Source organism: Macrotis lagotis, chromosome 1, assembly GCF_037893015.1.
Source record: "Macrotis lagotis isolate mMagLag1 chromosome 1, bilby.v1.9.chrom.fasta, whole genome shotgun sequence".
Lineage (NCBI taxonomy): Eukaryota > Metazoa > Chordata > Mammalia > Peramelemorphia > Peramelidae > Macrotis > Macrotis lagotis.
In genome coordinates this window covers 600,276,757-600,289,637 of record NC_133658.1, presented here as the reverse complement: position 1 = coordinate 600,289,637, position 12,881 = coordinate 600,276,757, and the positions used below count along the sequence as shown (strand labels likewise).

At 36.5% G+C, this 12,881-nt stretch overlaps 1 long non-coding RNA gene across 1 annotated transcript in view; it reads right to left on the bottom strand.

The window, feature by feature from the left end:
• Nucleotides 1-1,030: 1,030 nt before the first annotated feature.
• The window catches only part of LOC141521816 (uncharacterized), a 41,072-nt gene continuing 29,221 nt past the window's right edge, over nt 1,031-12,881 (bottom strand). Inside the window, exons 2-3 of the long non-coding RNA XR_012478064.1 lie at nt 1,972-2,089; nt 1,031-1,107 (exon numbers count right to left, since the gene is read on the bottom strand). This is a non-coding gene — a long non-coding RNA (uncharacterized LOC141521816). The remainder of the gene's footprint in view (nt 1,108-1,971; nt 2,090-12,881) is intronic.

The following is a 12,881-nucleotide window of genomic DNA, read 5'->3' as shown; positions in this document are numbered from 1 at the left end:
CAGTCATCGTTTTTACACATATCATTCTGGTTGCCTCACTATTATCATGACTAGTATTATTAATATTGCTTTGTTTTTGTCCCAAAAATATGCTTCCACTGGTGTAGTGAACTCATGGAGAGAAAATTCTTTCTACCAATGCAGTCAACCATTTTCCAATTTTCAATCTTAGAAGGATATCTGGGGACACTGGGAGATGAAATGACCTGCCAAAAGTCATACAGCCTGCATATCTCATAGGCAGAATTGAACCCAGATGTTCCTGAAATTGGTTCTCTGTTCACTAAGACAGGCTGCCTTTTATTGTTACTATTACTAATGATTCTATTTCTTTCTCATTGCTTTAATATAATATTTCAACTCCTTTTGACTTCCTTTTCACTCTGACCATTGTTTTGAATGCTTCTCTTTCCTCCCACCTTTTCCAGTCCACCTGTATGAGGTAGATTTATGGAAGATTAAAGCTGGAAAAGTAAATTATGGATCCCTCATTTACAAATGAGGAAACTGAGATTGAGAGGGGCAGTGACTTCTTCAAGGTCACACAGCTAGTAATTTCAACCTTCTTTTAGCTTATTCATTTGTTCTTTTACTAGCATTATCAACTTGAATTAATTTTCTCTCTTTTATCATTCTAAGGATTGTCTCTTTTAGTTGAAGAACTACTTATTTATTATTATTTCATTTTTAAATGAAGAAAAATATATTCTCCCTACTTAATTTAGGCCAAAATCAAATTCTGCTTGAATTATTCAGGCATTTCAATAAAATTTTCTCTTCCAGCTTAGCTCCATAGACTCAAATCTTTGTTCTGTATGTTGATTGGAAAGCACACTGAGAGGCCTAGTACTGACTTTCTTTCCAAGATACAAACTAGATAACTTGGAAAACGTAGTTTTCCATTTAGGAACAATAGAAATGTGACCTGGTTAAATTACAAGCTCTCATCAATGAAAATTCTCTCTCAGATGGAGACACAGAGGGACACTTTGGGGAAGGGTTTGATTATCTCCCTGATGTTTACCTCAAAATGAGGAACAACTCTAAAGGACCCTAATTTCTCTCAATCAGCTTTCATAGATCTTCCTTTCATGAAGTCATCTCAATCTGTTGGGATAAATGAAAAAAAAATTGCTGAGAATCTTTTTTTTAATTTACAGATTAAAGTAATTTAGTCAGAGATGAATTCCATAAGTTTGAGCCCTATTTCTGTGAGATACAATGGTTGACCTTTTATTTGTTCTAAAATCTACCATCATAAGATTACATTCTGTAGTCTATTATCCAGTAGTTAATTTTACAGATGACAATAAGGAGGCACTTATGTGAACTGCCAAGGTTTCAATGTTCTTTCCACTATAATGTACTTATCATTGTGTCTGGCACGTGTGTGTGTGTGTGTGTGTGTGTGTGTGTGTGTGTGTGTGTTCATTCTTTTTCAGCTTTATCTCACTCTTTGTGACCTCCTTTTTGGCAAAGATACTGGAGTGATTTGCCATTTCCTCCTCGAATTCATTTTACAGGTGACGAAGTTGAGACAAATACAGGTTAAGTGACTTGACCTGGGTTACACAACTAGTGTCTAAGACCAGATTTGACACATACGTAAATGCTTGATAAATGCTTTTTTGACAACAATACCTCTCTGGAGCTTCAAGGATTTAATGACTAATCAAGAGCTGCCACATCAGGTGCATAGGGGGAAAAAATTGAACCAGAATTCAGAAAAAACACTATAAAATATCTTTATCTGTTAAAAGACAGAGTTGGACCACATGGTATTGGCACATAGTAATCAGTTTAAAAGATTTGAATTGAGTCTTTAAGGAGTCTTCTAGCTCTGTTATTCAATCAGTTTACTTAAAATAAATTGAGCAGACTATTCTGGATGATCATTTCTCAGCCTACCTGGAATTATCAGCCTCACCCTGAGTGTTCTCACCACCCACCTTATAGGCCAAGCATTGGTACCTTCTATCCCTGAGAAAATATTGTTGCCTCCTCCTTTTTCTCTTTCCTTTTCATTATCCAAGTTCCTTAGTTGAGTCCCCTGGGCTGCTGATGCCTCATCCACCACACACTTGTTGCCCTGGAACAGAAGTAGAAAAGTGTTTCTGAGAGCTGAAGGAATATTCTGTCTTTCCTTACATCTTCTATAAGCTTCTGAAAAATGTAGTTTGTACCATGGAGTCAGAAGGACTGAGTTCAAATTCAGCCTCAGACACTTAGTATCTGTGTGACCCTGGGCAAATCACTTAATCCTAATTGCCTTCCCCCAAAAAATCTAGTTTGTGGCTTTAACAAAAAATTAAAACAATAGCAGTAACAATTTATTTTATTTTAACAATTTATTTTCTTAAAAATTAAAAATTTAATTTAATTAAAAATTAAAAATTAAATTTTCTTAAAACACAAATTTTCTACTTTTTTATTTTTCAGAAGAGGTAGAGGTGAGGGAAAGGACCATCACCTGTCATACTGATCTATGTCTTGTCACTGAACTCTGACTGTAGAAAAAGTGAAGCTGATGATTTTGAAAAGCTCTGCCTCACTCAGATCAATTCACTTTCAAGTCAAGACATTACTCTCCTTATATCATGGGTCCTCTTTGAGAATGAAGGACAAACAATAGGGATGAAGGAAGATATGGAGAGGGGAGAAAAAAGAAGAGAAAGAAAATTTCCCAAGCTATCCAGGAGAATTTCCATTTTCTGTTCATGGGGACCTTCTGACAGTAATCATTCAACAAGTATTGTGTTCTTATTGTGTGCATTACTTGGATAGGACTGTCTGTGTAGTTAGTAAATCTGTAGGAAAAACCTCACTAACAAAAGTTGAGCCTCTGCTTCCTTTTCTTCCTGACTCAACCACTACCAAAGTCTAAAATATTTTCTAATCCCTTTCCTACCCCACACTAACCTATGGGAAAATTCAATTTAATTCATTTTCCTTATATCCTTCCAATGGATTCTAAAAATTCCAAGCATCTGTGTTCTTAATATGTGTGGAAATTTCTCTGAGAGACAAAGATTAGATTATGGGCTGGAACAATCATTTGTTTCTTTTTTGTAAGAGCTAAGCACAGGGTCTGGTACTTGCTAAACTCCTACGAAATGCTTATTGACAATTCATTAATGACTAGATTTCAATACAGTTCTTGACTTGTTGCTGTAGTTATTTGTTCTCGATGAAGATCATGACATTAGGGAGGTGCTGCCCTGACAAGCACATGAATTAGATTTGAGTGGGGGGTTCTGTACTAAGTCACCAGCCCCACTTTCTCCTCCAGAGTCATCTGAATCCAGTGGCCAGATATGAATCAGGATGACTTGGAGAAGGCCCTGGATGCAAGACAATTAGAGTTAGGTGACTAGCCCAAGGTCACAAAGCTAGTAAGTATTGTGTCTGAGGATGGATTTGAACTCCCATTCTTCTGACTCTAAAACCAGTGCTCCATCCCCTGCAGCACCCAGTTGCATTTCCAGTACAATATTGAATGATAATGGTTATAATGAATTTCCTTGCTTCACCCCTGATCTTATTGGAAAAGTTTCACTTTATCCCTATTACAGAAAAAACTTATTGATGGTTTTAGATAGGCTGCTTATGTTTAAGAAAAACTTCATTAGGGGCAACTAGGTGGCGCAGTGGATAAAGCACCGGCCCTGGAGTCAGGAGTACCTGGGTTCAAATCTGGTCTCAGACACTTAATAATTACCTAGCTGTGTGGCCTTGGGCAAGCCATTTAACCCCATTTGCCTTGCAAAAACCTAAAAAAAAACACACACAACTTCATTTATTCCTGCTTTCCTAGTATTTTTACATGAATCGGTTTGTATTTTGTCAAAAGTTTTTTTCTGCATCTATCAAAATAATCATGATTTTTTCCATTTAATTTATAGTTTTCCTAATAAATGTTGCTTCCTTACTTTTCTCTTTTAATTAGATCATTTTTGCTTTTGTTTAGTCTGAGATCATAATTGTTATCCTATCTTTTTTACTTAAAGTATAACAGACTCTTCTCTAGCTTCTTATATTAACTTTACATATGTCTTTCTTTTGTGTGTTTTTGTAAACAACATATTGTTGGATTCTGGTTTCTAATCCATTCTTCTATCGTCTTCCATTTTATGAATGAGTTCATCTTATTCATATTCACAGTTATGATTGCTGTGTATGTCCTTTCATCCTATTCTCTTATATTTATCAGTCACTTTTTCCCTTGCCTCCTCTTTAAAAGATTATTTTACATCTATGTAATATCTCCTTTATTCTATCTTCTCTCCTAATCCCTTCTTTTTCTCTAACTATTTTCTTTCCTACTTCTCTATTGGGTAAGATGTATTTCTATACCCAATTATGTTTGTTTATATATGCATTCTTCCTTCCAGTCCAACTCCTAGTTATTATGTAAACTTTTTTCATACTCCATTTATGAGAGATATTTTCCCCATTCTATATCTTCCTCCCTTTTCCATTGTATTCTTCTTCCTATCTTATTGCATTTTTCTTTTAAGATTATTCATACAATAAAATTATACTAGATCCATTTAATTAAATTGCCGCTAAAACTCCTGATGATGATAAAGTTTGGTGAAGTTAGAAACATCATCTCCCAATGTAAGAATATAAACAATTTAACCTTATTTAGTTCCTTATTATTTCTCATTTATGTTTTCATTTTATGCCTTTAAATAGCTCCTGTATTTATATATCAGATTTTTTTTTAGCAAGCTCTGGTCTGTTCCTCAAAAAATGTTTGGAAACCCTCTATTTCATTAAAATTCTTTTTTTTTCTCCTGTAGGATTATGCCCAGTTTTTCTGGTACCATTATTCTTGTTTGTAAACCTAGGTCCTTAGTTTTCTTGAATATTCCAAGTCTTGTGCTCCTTTATATTGATGACTAATAAATTATGGATAAACCTCCTTAAGTATTTGAAACATCAAAAGACCATTTTGTCAAACTTGTTCCTAAACAAGAATCCCCTCTACAACTTACTCGTCCAAGCTTTGCATAAAGACCTCCAATGAGGGGAAACTTGCTGTTTCCCAAGCATTTCCTTCTACTTTCAGTAGATCTAATTGTTAGAAAGTTTTCCCTTTCCTCTAGCCTAAATTTGTATTTTCCCAGCATCTACTTATTTCTACTTTTATGCTCCAAAGCTAAACAGAAAAAGCTCTCTTTCTTATGATACTACTAATTCTTTCCTTCTCAAAGCTAACGAACTCTGGTTCTAACTTCAACATGATCCTTATATAATTTGATTTAAAAAAAAACTCAGGAACCATCTCCCCAAACCTTCTAATCTTCCTAACCCCTTATTTCTGTCAAGGACACTACATCTTCCCAGTCCCCAAGCTTACAATATCAGGATCAGGCTTGAACTTTTATTTTTTCCATGTTCACAACATCTCTCCTATACATTTTCTTCTGTTTTCTCATATATTGACCACCTTAATACAGGCCTTTATCACTTTCCACCAGGACTATCACAATAGCCTTTTAACTAAGGTCTCCCTGTTTCATGTTTTTCCTCACAACAATTCATTCTCCACTTAGCCATCATGAAGACTTTTCTAGAGCTTAGTTTTGCCCATATCATCCAGCATAGGAAGGACTATGTCAAATGTTAGTTATTGTTGTTGTTGTTAGTTCTTCTTGCTCCTCAGGCAGAAGACTTTTCATCCTTATATGGCTCCTCAATCACTCATGGCGGAGAATTTACTCCTCAAAATTCTACCATTAAATTGACAGGAAACAGACTATCCTAGTATAAGACTGGAATCTCATTGATTCCTCCATTTCACATAATACTCTATTTCTACAACTGAATGTTTCCATTCTATTTCTCTATCTTGTTCTCAGCAATAGGAAAAATATTTTTAAGTGCTTTGCAAAAATCTAAATGAGAAGATATGTATTCTCTTCATTTCAATAAGGATTTATAAAGCACTATTTAATCAAGAATTATTCCAGACCCTGGGGAGAAAAGACAATATCAAATAGTCCTTGAGATTGAGGATCTTACTAATGTAAGCACAATGTTTTGGGGCCAAGCTTAATTATTATAATTCTGTCACTTTCAGTTTTTATTCTTTTATGTTATTGCTTCCATTTACTACTGTAGTTGTTGTACATATCATTTTTCTATTTGCTTACTTTCCTTTATATAAGTTCATATATGTCTTCCCATTCTTCATTGTTCATAGTTCTCATTTCTTAAAGTAATTTTACAGAATATTAATTTTGAGACCTGGGAGTAGCAATACTCCTGACTATCCAAGCTAATCCCCTTTAGAGAGGGAGCCCATCACCAACTGCCATTCTTAGTTAGGATAGGCAAGCCAGCCTAGCTGAAGCAACTGGGCACTCTGAGGGAGAGGCAGGGGGGGGCTGCACCTGCTAGACAAATTAAAATACCACCACCATCACCTCCCCTTGTACTCAGAGAAAAATAGCTCAGAACCCTGAGTCCAAGAGCATCAGGAATAGCACACCCGTCAGACCATGGGCCCTTCTTCTAGGCCAGCTGCTGGAGCCACCATCTTGGTCAGTGACCAATTGCTATAAATAATCTGGCAACTGCTTCTGCAAGGAACTTCAGTCACAACCACTGAAGGCACAGAAAAGAAAGTACTCACCACCAAAATCCCTGGCTCTGTCAAATAGTTTAATATCATAAATTGATGTGATACTTTGGGGGGGAAATAATAGGAAAGATGATTCTTTACTATCTGTTTTGCCTCTGCATTCTAAGAGCCATTGGGACCTTTCCATCTGATTTGCAGTTGAAACCTTCTCTATGTGTTCTCTCCCCCATTAGAATGTGGGATTCTTAAGATGAGGCACTCTCCTACTGTTCTTTTTTGTCTCTCCAATGCTAATGAGAGATGCAGGAGAAGTTGTCCAGCATACAGTTAGAGAAGCTGGAGAGAGGTTCAGGGGGGGAAAAAAACCAGGTCTGGAGATAGAGATTTGAGACTCATCTATGAAAAATAGCTGGAAAAACTAAAGAGAAACTACAAAGAGAAAGGGACTTTAAGGACATCCAAGTATAAGGAAGATGACAAAAAAATATACAAGGAGTTTGAGAAGGAACAGTCAGACCGAAAGAGAACCAGAAAAAAATCAGTATCACAAAAGTCAAGGGAAGGGAGAATACCAAAAAAGATGGGAGGGTCAACAGTTATAAAAGGATCAAGGCAGGCTAAAAGGCCATTCAATTTTGCAACTAGGAAGTTATTGATGATCTTACAGAAAGCAGTTTCAGTAGCAAATTTGGGAAAGAAGAAAGATTGAAGAGATTAAGGAGTGAGGGATGGTGATCAATGCTAAGGACTTAAAAGCAACAAAAATAAACCATTCTTTTTTACAAGTTTAGCAGTGAAGGAGAATAGGGAGCTAAGGCCCTGGCTTTGTGGAGGCTAACCTAGTAGCTAACCATACTGATAAATAGTGTGGAAGGAACTAGTAGAGGGAGATTAAAAATGAAAGATAGGGGAAATAATTGGAGCAAAATCCCAAAGGAGATTTGAGGATGAGTAACAAATACAACTGGAGTTTTAGTAAGCTCTATCCAACCCTCTGACATTTCACTACTTACAAAACTTTATGTGGATATGCCATTTTAGGTCAACATCTATCCAAGTCCTTAGCTCCAGGTTTCCATTCAATGACTCTGGGTCAGACCAGACTAGATAATACATAAAATCATATTAAAAGATGTTTAATTAAAATATAAGCAAACAAAACAACAAGAAATTTATTTGAATAGTGAGTATACATATCCAAATAGCTGCCTTCTCCCACAGCTCCAAGGGAACTTTTAATCAATTCCTCATTCTATACCCAATGCACCCCCAACTCAAAGGGAAAAGATCTTTTTCCACTGATAATATTATATGAGTTTCGATGTTGGACCTCCATTTTAAGGAAGTACTCAGGTCAGCCTGAGTTTTTACTCCTTTATTTCTCTCTGGTCCCTGCTCCTGTTGCTTGGATTTCATTTTTCACATGACCCTTCTTTCCTTTCCTTCCCCTAAGTTCAGCTGCCCCTCTATCTTTTCATTTATTTTTATTCTTAATGCTTAGCTTGGGCCTGGCTCAGGATAAACATTTAATTCATGCCTGTTGACTTGACTTGATGTCATCTTAGCAAGTACCTTTAAGAAGAGGGACCTGGCCTTGAAAAGATGCCTTTATGAGATGAGAGAGTGAGACTATTTAATAGTGATTGTTGTGCTACCTGGGCCTTTCTATGCTGGGTTACAGCACTGACCTTGGATTCAGTAGTATCAGAGTTCTCATCTGGCCCCAGAAAACTGCCAGTAATTAGCTGTGAGACCCTAGACAAGTCATTTCACCCTGATTGCCTCACATCCAAGGCCATCTTCAGGTGTCCTGATTCATATCTGGCCACTGGATCCAGATGACTGGAGGAGAAAATGAGACTGGTGACTTAGTGCAGCATCCCCTTACTCCAATCCAGTTCACGTACTTGTCATGGCATCATTTCCCTGATATCGTGGTCTTCTTCGAGAATGAAGGATAAACATTGGCTTTGAAATCTATGCAATCATTATGTTTCTCATACTTTTAGCTTAATGTTTTTGTTGAACATTTATCATTTTTTGTTTTTAGTATATAAATATTTTATTTGTTTTCCAATTATATACAATACTAGTTTATACTTATCATTTTTTGGTAAGGTTTTGAATCTTACACATTTTTTCCCCACCCTCCCTTCCCTCCCCCTACCCCCCCAAAGAGGGCAATCTGATAATCTTTACATTGTTTCCATGCTATGCATTGACCAAAATTGAAGATGTTGAGAAAAAAACATACCCTTGAGGAAAAAATAAAATATTAGAGATAGCAAAATTATGTAGTACATAAGACAACATTTAAAAAAAATGAGGATAATAGTCTTTGGTCTTTGTTTAAAACTCCACAGTTCTATTCTCCATCACAGATACCCTAAAATTATCCCTGATTATTGCATTGATGGAATGAGCAAGTCCCTTAAGATTGATCATCACCCCCATGTTGCTTGAACATTTATTATTTGGTAAAGAATGTATTTGAATTATTGCCTAAGTCTTCTCCTGAGTTTTAATTTTTTGGGTAGATTTTGTGTGAGAAATTCCTGTCTGGGTAAAATTATCTTTTGAAATTCAAAATAGAGACAGAAATATTGGTTCCATTAGGGAAAGATTCTTTGAAGCAGTATACACAATGGCAGTGTATGTAAAAGGAAAAACCAAAATACCCCATGAATCTTGACCCTGGAAAATTCTTGAGGTTGGAGGATGGGGAGAGAGAAGGGAAGTATGGAATAAGGGTTATAGAATATTGCATGAACTGTTAGATGAGGTTGATGTGTTTCCTGGTCTTCCTGAATGACTTATTCCCTCTTTCTTCTTTAGTTGCTATAAAGAAGCCTCCCTAGGTAGGGAAGAAGGAAGAAGATATTCAGAAATGAAGGAAATTAAAAATAAGCTATATCATTAAAGCTAAGATTAAAATAAAATGTTCTTCTAGTTATTCTCCTAGTCTCTGGGTTTTCATTACATTTTTCTCTTCTGATTTTTTCCCTACTCATCTGTAAGAAAGGAGTCTCAAGTCTTCTTGACTAGTTCTTTTTCTCTCAATATCTCTCTCACTTGGTGAGCCCTTCAGTTTCTATGAATTCTATTATCTAGCTTCTCTGGACAGATGACTCACAGATATATGTAACCAATCCTAGTCCTGCTCTAAAATCTGGTAATCTCACATTAGTAATCACCTATTAGCTTTTGGGTATATAAAACTCAGTATGTCCAACATCAAAGTCTTGATTGTTTCCCCACAACTCAGGGAATAAGTAGCTCTTCTGAGCTTTCCTTTCTCTATCCAAGATAATCAACATCCTTCATTCACCCCTTTTTACAACTTTGGGGTCATCCTTGATTCTCACTCTTACTCTCACTCACTCCATATAGTCAATTAGTTACCAAATCTTGCTGTTTTTCTCTCAATAACATCTCTCATAAACACTACTCCAGGTTCTCATTATCTATCACCTGGATTGAAAACAATAGCCTCTTAAGTGAGCTGCTGTTTCCTCAAATCTCTCTCGAGGCTAATCCATTTTCCATACAGGTGGAAATAATTTCCATAATTTTCCTAATTTCAATTGTGACCACATGACTCAATAAATTCCAGTGACCCCCTGTTATCCTTAGGATCAAAGATAAACTCCTCTCCTTGGTATGTAAAGCTCTTTGCATTCTGGTCACAACCTACCTTTCCAATTTTATCCCTTTATGAACTCTGTGGTAGGTCCTGACCTTCTTGTTTCTTTTTTGTTGTTGTTTTTGCCCAGGTTATTCCCCACAACTGGGAAATATCCCTTTCTCACCTTTACCTCTTTGAATTCCTAGTTTCCTTCAGGGTTCAATATAAGAGCTTTCTGAAGTCCTTCCCAACCTCCTCCAACTACTGACTTGCCTACTGACTTGCCAGAAATCAACCTTGAATTTTTTAAAATTTTTTTAACCTTGAATTTTTTAAAGATATATTTTGTATGCACCTGTCCATTTCATATTATTCCTGACCTTCAATAGAATATAAACTCTTTCTGAGTTCAAATCCCAACTCAGACACTTAATAATTGCCTAGCTGTGTGACCTTGGGCAAGTCACTCTTAATCCCTTTGCCTTAAATAAATAAAATTATAAAACAACAAAAAAAGAATGAGAAGTTTTTGATGGTTTCCCTCATATCTTTGTATTCTTAGCAATCTAGCACAGTACTTGGCCCATAGTAGGTATTTAACAAATTCTTATTGAGGCAGTTTTCAGTTGAAGAACTTTAAAACAATTTATAGTCTTATGAAAAAATGCTCCAAATCTGTTGGGGACTGTTGTGTGTGGGAATACTGTAGATTATCAGCACCTGGTGCCTTTGAGCATCAGAACCTTGTTTTACTAACTGCCTCGGGAGTGGGAGTGGATGAGAGAGTGGAAAGGTATTTAAGCATTGGTGCTTTGGTAAATAAATGGAGCACTTAGAGATCTTGATGGAGTACTTGTCTCCTTTGTGTTCCTTGTCTCCCGCCCCTCCAATGTTCCCCTGGGAAAGATAAAGGAGTCCAGAAGTGGGAGTCTATATATTGACTCTACATACAGGGACAATAAAGGCGGTATTATCTGAGTAAAGTCCAGAAGAAGGACATAGCAGATACAAGCAAGAGAACCAGGTGACATCCCAGAGCAGAGGACTCTGGACAAGGTTAACAAGTTTACCATGGGGCTAATGTTAAGGAAATTGGAACAAGGAAGTGTGGAGGAAAGCAAAGGTAAAGTGAAAGTATATTTGTCTCCATGGCCTGAGGTAGAAGAAATAAAGAAGTATTATCAAGAAAAGCCTAGGATCAGCCCTACAACGCCTATAAAAGGCCATCAAAAAAAGCAAAAGATCAAGGAGATAGTTTGATGGACCTAGGAGCTGAGTTTCAGTCATATCCTGTTTTTGAGGAACCAGATCCTTTTAATCCAGGAAACCTTAGGTAACAACATAAACCACTAGATATAAAAGTAGTCAGAGATTTAAAGAAGGTAGTGGGGGAATATAGGGCAAGATCACTTTTGTCCAGCTATAATTGGATACTATTGCATACTCCATATTAACACCTAATGATTGAGAATAGATCATGTTTGTCACCCAGACAATATGGTTTTGTGGATGATGGAGTTTATGTAGACAGATGGCTTTGAGGCATGCACAAGGTCCCAATGCCATCACATATTATGAACAATTAAGTGGCACAGGTCAATTTTTCAGCAATGCAGAACAACTATATTATGGGTTAAAGACATGAAAGAATTGCTATCTGTGTAAAGAATGCTTGGAGATGTATTCCAACACAAAAATAAGAAAAAACCATTTGTACTTATTAGACAAAGAAATGATGAGGTTTTTGTAGATTTCTTTGCCTGGTTGCAGGAGGCAGTAGGAAGAACTTTAGGAGATGTAGATATATTAATAAAACAATTGATTGGCTTAAGAAGGGATGCCACCACTGAGGAAATGATTCAAAGATGTGACAGAGTAAGATCTCAAGTGTATCATACAGAATTAATGACAGAGGTATTTGCTAATATGCGCATTGGAAATAAAGAGAAACAGACTTGCTTTGGTTGTGGAAAACCTGGACATTTAAAGAAAGATTGTTGGAGTGCACAAGGAGTTAAACCCAGAAAGGTCAGGGCACATCATCCTAAAACTCCATGGCCAAAGTGTGAAAAGGCAGGATATTGGGCATCAGAATGTAGACAAGGAAATTTAAACAGAGAAAGGGGCCCATCAAAAACAATCATGGGGTATGACAGTTCAGGGCCAGCAGGAGATGGAATGGAAAAACCAGTCTGCAACTTTGGCAGCAAGCTGACCCATATCAAACTGTTGATGTCAAAAGCACTGGAAAATTTAGGGTGCCTCCCCATGCTTCTACTGAAGTACCTATTCATCCTTTATGATTAATGGATGAGGAGTTTGCAATCGTTTTGGCTCCATTTAATCCTGAGTATACTCGCATTATAACTTTTAGTAAAGCACATGAGTGGGGAAATTTTCTCTATTGCAATAATGAATGCTAATAGCTACATGAATGAGAACCAATGCATAGCTCAGTTACGTGGTTTTTCAAGATCTGGTATAAATAGGAAGGAAAGTGAGTTGAAAAGGGGATCAAAACAGAGAAACCACAATGAAATTATGTTTACAACTACAATTTCTTCAGAAAAACCTCTTTGTGTTATTCAAGAAGGAATTGCTTTCTTAGGTTTGATTGACACTGGGGCAGACCAGACTGTGTTCCCCACACAAACTTGGCTCAAA